A 16273-nucleotide genomic window follows, 5' to 3' on the forward strand; every position below is an offset into this window, starting at 1 on the left:
AGTGTAACTAACTATTCATGTGATCACTGTATAAAGTCTGTCTCCATTATTAGACTGTGAATTCCATGGAGGCAATGGCCATGTCTGTCTTGAACACTATACCCCCTGAAGCAGCTGTGCCCCTCACAGAGCAGGCACTCAACAATGTTTCTCGAAAAGAAGTACATTTCTGAGGGGTGCCCAAGTGGCTCAGTTGGTTGAGCATCTGATTCTTGAGTTCGGTTCAGTTCATGGTTTCACAGTTCATCAGTTTGAGCCTCGCATCAGGCTCTGTGCTGACAGCAGGAAGCCTGTTTGGGATTCTCTCTCTCTCTCTCTCTCTCTCTCTCTCCCTCTCTTTCTGTCCCCTGCTCATGCTCTCCCCCTCCCTCTCTCTCTCTCAAAATAAATAAATAAACTTAAAAAAAAAGAAGTACATTTCTGAAAGTCATACTGCATGTTATGAGAAACACTGGAGTTAAAATTGGAATCTCTGACTTAATCCAATGGTATTCAATTCCATAAATTGCTGTGCCAGCCATGATCAAAATGTCATCATACTATGTGCCAAGCAAGGGGCAGGCTCTGTGGAGAATATTAAGGTGAACATGGTGCTGATTCTACCTTTCATAATCTTATGGTTTATTAAGAAGTACGAGATGTGGGGTGCCTGGGTGGCTCAGTTGGTTAAGCGTCCAACTCTTGGTTTCGGCTCAGGTCATGATCTCATGGTTCATGCTCTCAAGCCCTACATTAGACTTCAAGCTAATAGTGCAGAGCCTTCTTGGGATTCTCTCTCTCCCTCCCTCTCTCTCTGCCCCTCTCCTGTTCACTCTCTGTCTCTATCTCTGTTTCTGTCTCTCTAAATAAATAAATAAATACACTTAAAAAAGTATGAGATGCAGACGATACCTCCCTACTGCTAGTTCATACACAGACCCCCACCTCTTGACCCCAGTCCCTTGGACAAGGGCTCTGTGGTCATTGTCACACATAGAACACAGGTTGGTTGAGTGCTTAGTGTGTGCCAGGCACTGTGCTAAACCCTTTGCATATGTTATTTTTAAAAATTCTCACAAAAACTCTAACAAGTGAACATCATTATCCTTATCCTACAGATAAGGAAAAAGAGGAACAGAGGTCCAGAGTCAAACAGACAGTGCATTTTTTTTTTTTTAGCCAGTTCATTTCTCAGTGGAACCAAGACTAGGTATACAACTGAGGGATGTAGCTGGAGATTTAAAGAACCCTCAAGGGGCACCTGGGTGGCTCAGTCAGTTAAACATTCCAACTTTGGCTCAGGTCATGATCTCTCGGTTGGTAGATTTGAGCCTGGCTTCGGGCTCTGTGCTGACAGCTCAGAGCCTGGAGCCTGCTTCGGATTCTGTGGGTGTCTGTCTCTGCCCCTTCCCTGCTCATACCCTGTCTCTCTCTTTTTCAAAAATGAACATCAAAAAATTTTTAAAAAATAAATAAAGAACCCTTGAAATGCCCAACAAGGTTGATATTTGGGGCTGGAAAGAACTAGAACTGAGAAGATGGTAAGTATTGCCTTCCTTTCCCCCAACTCCCCCAATATGTTCTCCCTTTCTCTCTTCTCAGTAGCAGATGTCAATGTTGGAGGGAGATGAACAATTTGAGTCTTTTGGAGGGAAGCTACATGATTGGTTATAGAGCCCCTTGCCCAGCTGCCACCCTTTTGCCTCTGATTGGTAATACTCTGAGGGTTGGTGCTGCTATTCAGTGCACCTGCTGTTTCTTGATGGCACTTCTAACTGGGGTGGCAAGCAGGAAAGGAACCTTGGAGTCCCTACACTTACACTCTTCCGAGGGTCAAGGTGGACAGAAGTTGTTTGCTCCAGGGTTGTCTCATTCATCAGGGACCCAGGTTCTTTCCATCTCCTTGCTCCTGCCATCCTTGTTGGGGGTGCCATTTCAGTTGCCCTCATGGTACAAAATGGCTCCTTCAGTTCCTGGCATCTTATTTGGAATGGCAAAATCTAAAAGCAAGACAGAACCTTCTCCTGTGATGTCTGACTCTTAGGAAGGAGGAAATCTTTCCTAGAAACGGCCTACCTGAGATCCTGGCCACGTGTCCACCCCTAAATCATCTACTAGCAAGGGAAGAGAACCAATGTAGGTAGGGCTTACGTGTAATGCAGTCTTCTTTCCCTAAATCACAGGGGGTGGGGACAGTTGGTGGGCTGGCAATTTAGAGTTTCTGTTGGGAGGAATGGATGCTGGATAGGTAGATTAGCATGTCTTACCAAATGGCATTTGGAAGAGGATGAAGTGTTAAGGGGGAGGGGATTTTACTATTAACACATGAAAGATTTTGATTTGTATGTTGAGAAGTAAGAATCAGAAGGGAAGGAGGGGTTGAAGATAAAGGAGAAAACAAAGTGATATGGACCATGGTCTTTGAAGAGCTAAAATGAAAATCTAATCCAGGATACAGATTGAAATACTTACCTTTTTTCCTCTTAAGCTAAAGAATATTTAATAATGCCAAAATATATAAACCTTCCATTCATGTGTTGTCTAATTTTGGGGAAACATTTCCACTTGTTTTCCCAAGTTCAAGTTAGCTATCTACTCTATCCTTAAATTAACTACCTACTTTCTTTCATTTCTTCTAAATTTTCCTCTTTTCAAGAGGCCTATGATCATCTCTGTTTTTGGAATTCCCAAATCTCAAAAGATTTGGTAAGAACTTGTGTAGGTCAATCAATATTTGCCAGGCATAGAGATTTTTTGGGTACAGATATTAAAAATGCCTTGGAAAGAACTGCTAAGCGGTTTTATTTGCTTAATCTTAAAGCATCATATTTTACATAGTATTTCCATACACTTTCATTTTCATTTTTTAAAAAATTTTTATGTTTATTTATTTTTGAGAGAGAGAGACAGAGCACGAGCAGGGGAGGGGCAGAGAGAGAGGGAGACACAGAGTCTGAAACAGGCTCCAGGTTCTGAGCTGTCAGCACAGAACCCGATGCACGGCTCGAACCCATGAACCATGAGATCATGAACCGATCCAAAGTTGGAACGTTTAACTGACTGAACCACCCAGACGCCCCTACACTTTCATTTTTAATGTGTCTCTTCAACATTAGATTTGTAGTAATAAATTAAGCAAACAAGCTTGTCTAGCCAATGTAGTTATATTTGAGTCTAAACTTTGAGGCCTATGATGTCAGAAGAGGGAATAAAAAAGTGCTTACTCTGTGTAGTACTAAGCATATAATGTATATTAATTCATTTGGACCAGACAACACCTTATAAAGTAGACGTATTATTGTCCCCTATTTTATAAATGTGGACACTGAGGCACAGAGAAGTTAAGTAACAGCTATATGTGATAGAGCTAGGAATCAGGGCCACGCAGCCTGGCCAGGAAAGGGTCAAGATTTAACCAGTTCATTCTTTCGTTCCTACACAGCCTGGGGTGTACATCAACTAAGAATTATGCAAATTCCTCAAAATCTGCATCTTTATCTCCTTAGCCTTTCTTCTTTTCAATCTTCCTTTGCCTAATCTTCAGTGTTCCTTTGCTTGGCATCTTGTTCTCTTTTCCTTCTCCCTATCTCCTTATCCTCAGCTGTCTCACGTTAAATCTCTACTTAAAATAAATATTAAAATCATGGAATAATTAACAACAATAATGGTTAATCTTCACTGATAGCTTAGTATGTGTCAGGCGCATACATAAGATACATGTGTTCATGGATGATTTTATATAAACCTGATAACCCCTTGGAGTGTGCTAATTTTCCCTGTTTTACAGATGAGGAAGTTGATCTTAGAGACATTAGGTAGCCTGTTAAAGGTCATGCAGAAAGCCAGGGGCAGAGCTGGGATTTGCACTGGGCAACATGACACCAGATCCCATTTTTTGAATCATTACACAAGATTGTCTCCTACTTGATTATAGTTTCTTCTGATTTTTGCTTCTCTCCTCCAGAATACTAGAATCTTTCCCATAAGCTCCCCTTTCTTTGGATTGACAAATTCTTTCTCTTCAGCTCAAGTTTTATGGTCTTTGTGCAGACCACCTGTCTACATTTTTAGCAGTGAACTACATTTCCATGATTATAATTTATTTTTTATGAATTACATTTATATTGTTGCAGCTCTTATGGAATTTGAAGGGTACTCTAGTACCTTGTAACTATTTGAGCATTTTCTCTTGGCTTTTTTTTTTTAAATATTTTTTTAAACGTTTATTTATTTTTGAGAGAGACAGAGCATGAATGGGGGAGGGGCAGAGAGAGAGGGAGACATAGAATCCAAAGAAGGTTCCAGGCTCTGAGCTGTCAGCACAGAGCCCAACATGGGGCTCGAACTCATGAACTGTGAGATCATGACCTGACCCGAAGTTGAATGCTTAACGGACTGAGCCACTCAGGTGCCCCTCTCTTGGCTTTTTTCATACTTTTTTTTAGCTTTGTCTAAGATATCCATCATACCTTGATCTTCCAGAGACTTCCCACTTACTTTTAGAACCTAGTCCAAGGAGCACTTTCTTTGGGAAGTCAGCCTTTCTCAAACCCTCAGGTAGAATTAATCATGCCCTCCCTTGGGTCTTTATTGGATCCCATAAACCTGTGAGACTCTTTCCAACCTATTAATTGTTCTTGCAGAGATTTGTTTATAAATGTAGTGCTTTCTCCCTTTCTTTGCCTTCAGGACCTAACATGATAGTCAAAAGTTGTGTTTGTTGAATTTAACTTCCAAATTCAATAGGACTACCTAACAGAAATACTCTAGTGTGCATAGGACTCTAATCTATGTAATCTAATCTAAACTAATCTAATCTAAGGATTAGATTTGGCCTAGGAAAGAAAAATCCCATGGGGGATATGATCTCAAATGTTCCAAGGGCTGTCAGATTCTGTGCTCTGTTAAACACAGTTAAAACTAATGGGTATGAGTTGGAAGGGGAATGTATCTCAGTTTGAGAAATAACTTTCTAATAATAAATATCTAACAATGGAACAGGTTACCTTAAGAACAACCATGAGTTCCCCTTAAATTATGTCTTCAAGCACAGGCTGAACAAACCTATGGCAAATGAGGAAGTGATGAGGGACCAAGCTAACGACACCCCCCCACCACCACCAGGTGATTTATGTGTGTAATTTTCCTCAGGTACTCCTAGAGGCCCAAGAACAAAGGAAAGGGAAAGAAAACCAATGGTTAACTGATAGAGGTCACACCCATGCAGGACATGAGTCTCCATCAGTTTCCAAATATCTTAGTAAATTATAAGAAAAAGGCTTATCAATAGCCTTTTTCTTATCAATAGCCTAATCTTCAGGAACTCCCTACTATATTAATAAAAATGTTTTGCTAGAGGGAAAAACAACCTTAGCTTGACAATAGCCAACCTCCAGTAATCTGTGAACCTTCTTTAGCATATGGAAATCCCTTTAAGGAACTTCCTCTTGACTTTATCCTCCCCCTGACTCAGTATATAACCAGTCACTCTTCACAACCCCAGTGCAGCTCTTTCTACCCATGGGTCCTGTCCCCGTGCTTTAATAAAATCACCTTTTTGCACCAAAGATGTCTTTAAGAATTCTTTCTTGGCTGTCAGGTCTGAATCTCCACCACTCCAAAACCTCATCAGAAGGAATTCTTTCCTGCATTCAGAGGGACATTGAATCAGATGACCTCAAAAGGATGTCTTGACCTTGATGATTCTGGTGCTATTAAGGTATAATTTTCAAAAAAGTTGACAACACGACTCCCACACATGTATAGAATGAAGAAATGTTAAAGATTTATTTCAACTTTCTAATGAAAGAACTAGAGAAAATGTGGCAAAATCGGTTCAATGAGAATCAGAGGAATAGAAATTACCTTCACCAGAAGACACATTCTGATATAACTTTGCTGAGTGTGAGATAAAACTGGTTAATGTCTACAGGGCATTAAAATTGTAACCTTTAGGATTATCCTTTTTCCTAGATAGAAATCATTTGCATCTCTACTGGACAAAGTTTACAGATTAATAGTAATTACATAGAGACGGAGCTCTTATCTAACAGTAAGTAGAAAAAGCAAATAAAGTGACAATCCCCTAAAAAAAGTTAATAATACTTGGATGAGCCTGTCAAACAACGTCCCAGTATATGAAGCTTCTTGGAACTGCTGCAAAAAATTACCGCAAACCAGGGAGCTCTCATTGTTCAAGAGGCTGGATGTCTGAGATCAAGGTACTGGTCCTTGATCAGTACTGGTTCCTTCTGGAGGCTGTGAGGGAGGATCCCTCCCATGCTCTTCTCTTAGCTTCTTGTGTTGCTTTAAGTCCTTGGGGATCCTTGGCTTGTAGACACATCCTAGCAATCTCTGCCTTTGCCATCACATGGCATTTCTTCCCCGTGTGTCTGACTGTTTCCTTGTCTTTCTTCTTGTCTAAGGACACTGGCCATATCAGATTGAGGGTGCACCCTACTCTGGGATGTCCTCATCTTACTAATTACATCTATGAAACCTCTATTTCCAAATAAGGTCACATTCTGAGGTTTTGAGAAGGACATGGATTTGCTCTGTGTGTGTGTGTGTGTGTGTGTGTGTGTGTGTGTAGTGGGTATTCAACCTAATATACCCAGTAAGAGAGTAAAGGGACATGCCACCTACTTTTTTTTTTTTTGCCTTATTTCCAAGTTTTAAGCACTTTTTCTTAACAGCAGCAGTCACTTTCTCAGTCTCTCCACCGATGTCACCTACATTTTAGCAGTAGTCATTCAGCTGAGGCTAGCTCTACATTTATTGATATGATAGAAAGGGATACTAAGTATGGGTCTAATAAGAAACGTAAAGTCTGGGGCGACTGGGTGGCTCAATCGGTTAAGTGTCCGACTTCAGCTCAGGTCATGATCTCATGGTCTGTGAGTTCGAGACCCGCGTTGGGCTCTGTGCTGACAGCTCAGAGCCTGGAGCCTGTTTCGGGTTCTGTGTCTCCCTCTCTCTCTGACCCTCCCCTGTTCATCCTCTGTCTCTCTCTGTCTCAAAAATAAATAAACATTAAAAAAAAAAAAAGAAACGTAAGGTCTAAATCACATAGGAATGCTTGTATATAATCATCCAAAGGCTTTAATAATGCCAGTGCTGGTCTCAGGGTCGCTTGGTTACCATTTTGGGACAAGTCCTTTTCATGAACTGTTTGGGTATGTAACCTGTCCTTGGGATTATGAAGTCTGATTCAGGAGAGTAGGTCTTGACAGACATTAAGAACAGAGGAGGAAATTTTAAGTTATACAGGCAGCTTTCCTGTTCTCTTTTTTTCCATTTGTTTGTTTGTTTAAATGAAAGCTTTTTAATAGGATATTCAGTTAGGCAGAATTTAGGATTTTATAACAGAGAAGTCACCAGCACTTATCTAGGTTAGCCTCTGTAGGAAGTGTCTTAAGAGTGGATTTTTTAGGGGCTGGAGAAAGGCATCATTACAAGGGCCCCTCAGTCACACAAATGTTAGACAAATAGGGATCCATTATTGTGGTCATTTAACAGGAGCTTTTTGGGGGCTAGACTTTGTTCCAAAAACCCTGGCTGGTAGAGGCAGTTACTGGATTAGCACGTGGGTAGATGTGAGTGGAAGGGGAGTGAGACTCATCTCCTACCCTTTCACTCCTGAGATTCCATGTTCTTGAGGCTTTTTCTGATGAAATGTTTATAGCGGCACTATCAATAATAGCCAAATCACGGAAAGAACCCAAATGTCCATCAACTGATGAATGGATAAAGAAGATGTGGTGTAAATATACAATGGAGTGCTACTTGGCAATGAGAAAGAATGAATATCTTGCCATTTGCAACAATCTGGATGGAACTGGAGGGTATTATGCTAAGTGAAATAAGTTAGAGAAAGACAGATATCATATGTTTTCACTCATATGTGGAATTTGAGAAACTTAACAGAAGACCATGGGGGAAGGGAAGGGGAAAAAATAGTTACAGAGAGGGAAGCAAACCATAAGAGACTCTTAAATACAGAGAACAGATTGATGGTTGGTGGCGGGGCAGGGGAAGGGGAAAATGGGTGATGGGTATTGAGGAGGACACTTGTTGGAATGAGCACTGGGTGTTGTATGTAAGCAATGAATCATGGCAATCTACTCCCAAAGGCAAAAGCACACTGTATACACTGTATGTTGGCTAACTTGATAATAAACTATATTAAAAATAAAACAACAACGATGGCTCTGATCCAGCTGAAGTCAGATGATGTGAAAGGTCACCTAGAACTCAAATGGGAACTCATTTATCTATCCATTCATTTATCCACTTACCTACCTATCTACCTACCTACCTACCTACCTAATCTATCTATATGGGTGAAACTGGGCTCCACACAAGCCTTAAATATTTGTGGCCTTCCTAAATGTGTTCTGGCAGAATGTCATGCTGGAAAAACTGGGTGAACATGTGGTTGAACTAAAGGTGATACAACCTTAAGTTCCAGGTGTAGAACATGACTGTGTCTGAAGCCAAGAAGCCATTACTACTAACTGGGCATCCATCAGGTATCGTGGTGGACCCAGAGAAATGGCTCTGGACTTGATCTTCAAAACTCAGGTTTTCCTCTGCCTGGGCTGAGGGAGTGGGTAAGTGAACTTCGAATTCTTGGCACCGAGATGGTAGGTATAAGGAAGATTCCTGGAAGGAGATAATGAAATCTCTGATAAATAGAGCAGGTAAGGGCTCAAGGAAGAAATTAGAAAAAATAAAAGCAATAATGACCTTGGTTCTCTCCCAGGTTGATAAGATGGCTCAACTAGTTACAAGACATTCAGTAACATTTTGCCTGATTTTCTTCTTGCTGCAAGTTACCCCCCAAGTAAGTCAATCTTTCTTTTTTCTCTCCTTGATATGAAAACTCTGGGTTTCTGCCTGGAATTGTGTTATTTTATTTCTGGAAAAACATTCAAAAGAATTGGGTAGAATGATTTCATTCAAAACAGATGATGGCATTCTGTTTGTTTGCTTATGGCATTTGCCAAAGTGTACTTTGTGTTACTCTTTATGATACTTGTTTTATCAAATGCTGTCATCTTTCCCAAGTAGTTGATATGCAAAAAGCCTAGGTATAATCTTGAGCTGTTGCAAATGCTGTTATTATTGTTTTATAGCTCTTTTCAAAGTTACTTTATATTTTAAAATGTTACTTATTGTAAAATATTTAAGTAAAGAAGAAAAATAGAGAATATACTAGAAATTCTATCTCAAATGAGGACTATGTTGGTGCATATAGACACATTTAAGTATATGTATACAGCTTTATATAAAGATGTGTATGGCATATATATGATGTTCTGCAACCAACATTATTACACGATAAATTGTCATGGACACCTTTCCATCTTCATAAATGTAGATCTAGAAGTCACTTATAGTGATTGGAGCTTATCACATTGTCTATACCATAATTTACTTACTTAGTTGCCTACTGAAGGACATTTAGGTTGCTCCCAATTTTCCATCATTATAAACAATGCTGAACATCTTTGTGCTTACATTTTTGACATTTTTTTGTAATTATCATCTTAAGGTAAACTCCTAGAAGTGGGATTGCTAATAATAATATGCAAAAATTTACAAAAACTTTGAAAAGATTATACAAATAAAATATTTAAAAATTTTAAATTCATGTTTTCTGTACCACCTCAGTGTCCAGTTCTACTCTGTAAGATCCCCTATTTTAAATATTGCTACTTTTATTATTATTCATAATGGCTATTTCTGTAATTTAATACTGATATATCTATACATATTTATTTATCAATGTTAGAGAACATATTGACTTCCATTGAATTATCAAGGACATGTGTTCTCATGGTCCTTTTCTGCTTGTTTTTCTGCATCTACCCTTGCTGTGTCTGTATTATCTCCCATTAATCTAGAGGTAAAAGTCAATATTTGGATTTTCAAAAAACCCAAAATCCATGTATACAAAGCTTTTTATAAACAATATACACTTCCCAAAGAGATTAGAGATAAGTTTATATTGAAGCAAAGCAAATCATTTTATTTGTTTATTCTATTTATTTTTTATTTTTGCAAAGCAAATCATTTTAATGGGCACAGAAGACATTCCCATTTTTAAAAAGCCCCATTAGCTGTCTGTAGCTAATTAAAGATGGCAACCAATTCTTGGTCATTCTTCCCAATAGAAGATGGAGTTTATTTCCCCTCTCTTTGAATCAGGGCTGTCCTGGTGACCACTTAACCAATAGAATGCAGTAGAAATTAACCAGTGTTAGTTTATTTAAGGACTTGTGGCTTCTGCTTCCTCTCCTAGAATGTGTGTCCTTGTGATGTCCTCTTGAAGCCTGGCCACCATGACGTGAGATGCTCTGCACAACACATGCCTACCCAAGCTCCCAGCCAGCTACCAGCATCCACTGCCAGCCATGTGGGTGAGCCATCTTGGACATTCCAGTCTAGTGGAGTCTCCAGATGTTTGCAGCTCCAGTTGCCTGTGGTAATGTGGAAATGGACAGTGTATCCTAATGAACTTACAGACTTGGCTAAGAAGATTTCACCCGAGCTCCCAGATGTCTTCAGACCCAGCTCACATAGTGTGGGGCAAATGAAACACGCAGGTGAGTCCAGATTTAGGGTAGACTGCTAGAGAGAAATGCATACCTGAGGCAGCTGCCCAACTACTGGCTCTATCCTTCATTTCACCCCAACATCACCCTCCTTTGTTGGCTCCTCCCCATCTCTTGTTCTGTGTGCCCTACTGTCACTTCTTTTCCTTTCGAGAGGCAAACAAGCCAAATTCTTCCTCTGGTGTCACTGAATATATCTTTCCCCACCCTGGATACTTTAGAACCTGCTGAGCCAGGTTCTCAGTGGGCACGATCTTACAGAGACATTCTTCCATGTAAAGTCAGTTCTCTCTCAATAGAGAATTGTGGCAAATGAAACCTTCTCCAGGATGAACAAGGGATAAGTTAGACACACTGCTTCCCCGACATTCATAGCCAAACTTCTCTTCCTTCCCTTTTTTGTCGCCTCCCCTTCTCCTTCCATCTCTTCCTCTTCTCCTTTGTCCCATCTCCTTGTTCTTGCCCTCATTCCTCTGCACACTGCGAAGCAACCCAGTTGCTTTTTCAGACTGATCACTGTTCCAATTCCAAAAAACAAATGACCTCATGGCAGAGCTGCATACCCAGAGTCCATGAATGAGTGTTAGAGGACAATGGAAATGAATTAATTGGTTATTCAATACATTTGTTAAGCACCTGTTTTCTGGAAGGCAGTGAGCTAGCCAATGGGGAAGAAATCAAAGATATATGATATTCACACTTTGTTTCTTCTCCCATTTTTGTTCTCAGTACCTTATGTACATGGCAGTGACTCTCATTCTAGCCTATTAGTTTAAACATATTTACTGAGTTCTCCCAAAGTCTCAGGAACTATAGAAGTATGTACCTTTAGGGAAGTTCCTTTGGCTCTGTACACACTTTCCTTGTACCAATTTCCTATGGCTGTTGTAACAAAGTACCACAAACCCAATGGCTTAAAACAATAGAAATTTATTTTCGCAGAGTTACGGAGACCAAAAAGTCTGAAATCAAAGTGTTGGCAGCATCATTTTCCTTCTGAAGACTCTAGGGGAGGAGCCTTCCTTTCCTTGTCTCTTCCAGCTTGCAGTGGCTCCAGGAGCTCCTTGCCTTGTGAGGGCATCGCTCCAGTCTCTGCCTCTGTCCTCACATGGCCATCTTCCCTCTGTGTCCATCTGCATCCAAATGTTCCTCTTCTTATAAAGACACCAGTCATGTTGGATTAAGGCCCACTCTGTTCTAATATGGCGTCATCTTTTTTTTAAAAAAATGTTTCTTTATTCAACTACTCGGCAATGAAAAAGAATGAAATCTTGCTATTTGCAACATGGATGGAACTGGAAGGTATTATGCTAAGTGAAATAAGTCAGTCAGAGAAAGATATCATATGATTTCACTCATGTGGAATTTGAGAATCTCAACAGATGCACATAAGGGAAAGGAAGGAAAAATAAGATAAAAACAGAGAGGGAGGCAAATCATAAGAGACTCTTAAGTACAGAGAACAAACAGGGTTGCTGAGTGGGGGTGGGGGTGGGGGGAATGAGTTAAATGGATGACAGGCATTAAGGAGGGCACTTTTCAGGATGAGCACTGAGTGTCATATGTAAGAGATGAATCACTGGGTTCTACTCCTGAAGCTAAGACTACACTGTATGTTAACTAACTTGAAAAAAACTGTTTATTCATTATGAGAGAGAGAGAGAGTGAGAGAGAGAGAGCAGGGGAGGAGCAGAGAAAGGAGAGACAGAGAATCCCAAACAGGCATCATGCTGTCAGTGCAGAGCCCAACACAGGGCTTGAACTCATGAACTGTGAGATCATGTCCTGAGCCAAAATCAAGAGTCAAACATTCAGCCATCTGAACCAACCAGGCACCCTTAATATGGCCTCATCTTAACTTGATTAATTCTGCAAAAACCTTATCTCCATAAAGGTCGTATTCGCAACTATGGGAGTATAACTTCAACCTGCTTTTTGGCGGGGGAACAATGCAACCCTTAACACTCTTCTGTCTTTCTTTTTCTGATTAAGCTTCTCCTCCTACTCTCCATTCTTTAGCTTTACTCTCTTTTCTCCACACATCTGTACCCTCCATTCTTACGTGCCTCCACCCCAGACCCGCCTCCCTTTCATTTCAGCTGTAGACCGAACCCTATGTCTCTCACAGTAGTGATGCTGCCTCTCATGGAGGTGGATCACAGTAGCCCACAGATGAAAAAAGGAGGGGAATATTTTTAGAGTGACAGAAGTCTCAGCAATTGCTTCCTCTCTCCCACTCTCTCAGTGTCCTGCCATCTTGAATATACCACCCACCGGTAAACACTCTGGAAGGAAAGAGCTGAGAAAAAAGAAGGGCGATAAGGATGAAGAAATTCTCTAGATAATTATAGCAGGCAATTAATCTAATTAAGTGAATATTATTCAACCACTTTCATAATACCTGCCAGAATGTTGTCAGATTTTGATAAAATGCAGCAGATTTTTAAATAAGTAGGAAAGGATTACAGCTCTTAACTTTGGCAATGAAACTTTTAATAAATCCATCAACTCCATTTCACCTGTTTTATATTTCCTCCTGTGGGTCCTGCCTTTATTAACAAGTGGGGTTTGCAATCGGCCAGCATGTCATTGGCGCCTAATACTTGAGCGATTTCAATCAGATCAGCCACAGCGCTGGCTCATGTAAATGCTGATGAATACACTTTATCAAGCTGAGCCAGCTTCTGGTATCGGGAAGTCAGTGCCTCTTGTGTCTGCTCTCTCCCCTCAATCACACGAGAGTGAAGGCTTGTGGTCAGATCTTAGTGGACACAAGTGTATTATCTCAATTGTTGATGGTCTGTTCTCCAATGTCTCTTTCCCACATAAAGGGACACTAGGGCCTTCACTGCCCTGATTTCTGGCATCCCAGGTGGGAAAATGAAGAGAGGCATATTGTGGTGACACATTTCAAACCAACTCCTACAGGCTGTGAGCCAGCTCTGAGACAGGTAAGAAGGGCTGGCTTATTAGTTTGCTAGGGCTGTCATGACAAAATACCACAGACTGTGTGGCTTGGACAACAGATACGTATTTTCTTATAATTCGGGAGGCTAGAAGTCTGAGATTGATGTGTCAGTTAATTTGGCTTCTTCTGAGACCTCTCCCATTGGCTTGCAGATGGCCACCTTCTCACTGCGTCCTCCTGTGATCTTTTCTCTGTGTTCACCCCTGGTGTCTCTTTTTGTGTCCAAATTTCTTTGTCTTGTAAGAACACCAGTATGATGGGATTAGAGCCCATCCTAATGGCCTCATTTCCACTTAATCACCTCTTTAGAGACCCTATTTAAAGAACCAAATACAGTCACATTCTGAGGTACAGGGGGTGGGGTGGGAGTGGAGCAGAGGGGACATCAGGGCTTGAACATATGAATTTGGAAGGGACACAATTCAGTCCATAGCTGAATTGCCAACACTGGTTGGTCTTAGCAGCAGCATATGATTCTTAATGTGTCGTTACTTCCCTCTTCCTGTCTTTACTCTCCCCATCCAGAGTCTTATAGGTATGAATCTCTCAGGGGTGGCACCTAGGAAGACCTGCCCAGGTCATTCTAAAGAACACTGAACTGTGGGGCCTCTGTGTCACTGTCAGTTGCTGATAACTGCCTTTCCAATACTAACAACTATTCTCTAAATTTTTTATATGCTGACAGGCTGTTCAACTAAAAGTCTCAGAGAGAGACAGAGAGACAGAGAGAGAGAGGGCAAGCTGCTGTGGGTAAACTATGCATAGCCCACACTATTTTATTGATGTTGTGATCAGTAGGGATGGACCGTTACTGAAGCATTTAATGAAGAGTTGTGTTGATTATAAATTATCATAGTCCAATGCAGGGAGTGCCACAAATGGCGTGTTGGGCCTGAGAATTTTATGCCTCATGCAATTCTTCATAAAAAAATCAAAGAGCATAATTGCTCTAGACATCCTTTCTAAAACCAGTGAGATTTTATATATTTATGTATGTAGATTCAACATTATACATGCATGTACATATGTATGGATTGGTATATCCTGGTGTGTATGTTATGTGCACACACATATGTAAATACATATGCACATATGTATATATGTGTGTGTATATGTATGTGTGTTTACTCATCTCATATATAATAAAGTATCAAGCACCCTACCTACAGACTTCTGAGGATTTCCTTGGAGTCTCTGGTCCTGCACTCATCCTTAGCTCCATATTCCAGTATTATTATCTCCATTTAAAGTTCTTTGCCCAAACTCAACACAGGGAATAGCTCACCTGCCAATTTTTTCATAAAGGTTGACTTTCTACTATGTTTCCTGGCCTTCTCTCTTACTCTGTCTCTCTCCCTTAAATCACTTCCCATGCTTCTTTCCTGTGTTCTAACACCTACTCCAAACTTTTTCCTCCAACTCCATGCACAAACAAAACAAAACAAAACAAAACAAAAAACAAACTTATGTTACTGAGTTAGATACAGCAATTTAGCTCTCTATCCTGATCCCAGACTGGCTTCTGGGCCTTCCTTTGAATTAAGAAAAATCATTCCACACGTATTTATTCAACACTTACCATGAGGTGCTATTTTAGGTGCCTGAGGGGCTCTTGAAGGTGTTCTTCTAAGTAAGGAGAACATCCACCTTCAGAAAAAGAATGGGTTGAAACAGAATTTTTTTTTTTTGAGATTTCTTTATGTTTGGATGAGGTAAAATTCTCTATTTATTAGGAGTATTTCTTAAAGGTCTTGTACTTTAAAACAATTATTGTGAGGCACCTGGGTGGCTCAGTCAGTTAAGCATCCGATTTCAGCTCAGGTCATGATCTCACGGTTCATGGGTTCAAGCCCCACATGGGGTTGTCTGCTGTCAGTGCAGAGCCCGCTTAGGATCCTGTCTCCCTCTCTCTCTGCCTCTCCCGTGTGCACATATGATCTCTCTCTCTCTCTCTCTCTCTCACAAAAATAAACACTAAAAAATTTTTTTAAAAGTTATTGTGATCTTTGGAACCTTTTCATCATGCCCAACCAAAACCCTACCTATTAAACAGTAACTCCCCATCCCCTACACCCAGTCCCTGGCAGCCACCATTCTACGTTCTGTCTTTACAAATTTGCCTACTCTCCCCACCTCATGTAAGTGAAATCATATAATATTTTCTCTTCTGTGTCTGACTTACTTCAACTGAGTATGACATTTTGAGGTGTCATCCATGTAGAAGCCTGTACCAGAATTTTGGTTTTTTTTTTAGGGTCAAATAATATTCCATTGTATGGCTGTATCACCTTTTGCTTATTGATTCATCTGCTCACAGACATTTGGGGTGTGAGTGTGTGTGTGTGTGTGTGTGTGTGTGTGTATGTGTGTGTGTGTGTGAGAGAGAGAGAGGGAGAGAGAGAGAGAAAGAGAGAGAGAGAGAGTGTGTGTGTGTGTTGGTTAGGGAAGACTTGGTGACATTTTTGAGCTGGGCTGTGAAACTGGTCAGGATTTGGGGAAGTGGAGATGAAAAGCTCTTTCCCAGTGACATCAGTAAGACATCAGATAGGTGTGGTAGATACTGTTACTTCTCCACCCGAATCCTCTAGTCCTTTTTACCTTTCTTCTTCCACCCCCTACACAAACTTTGGTGTGCTGGGCTTTTAAGAGCTCTGCACCTGTGACTCTTTGAGGGCTGTCCTTGGATGACTTAGACCAGTGTTGCCTC

Source organism: Leopardus geoffroyi, chromosome A1 (assembly GCF_018350155.1).
Source record: "Leopardus geoffroyi isolate Oge1 chromosome A1, O.geoffroyi_Oge1_pat1.0, whole genome shotgun sequence".
NCBI lineage: Eukaryota > Metazoa > Chordata > Mammalia > Carnivora > Felidae > Leopardus > Leopardus geoffroyi.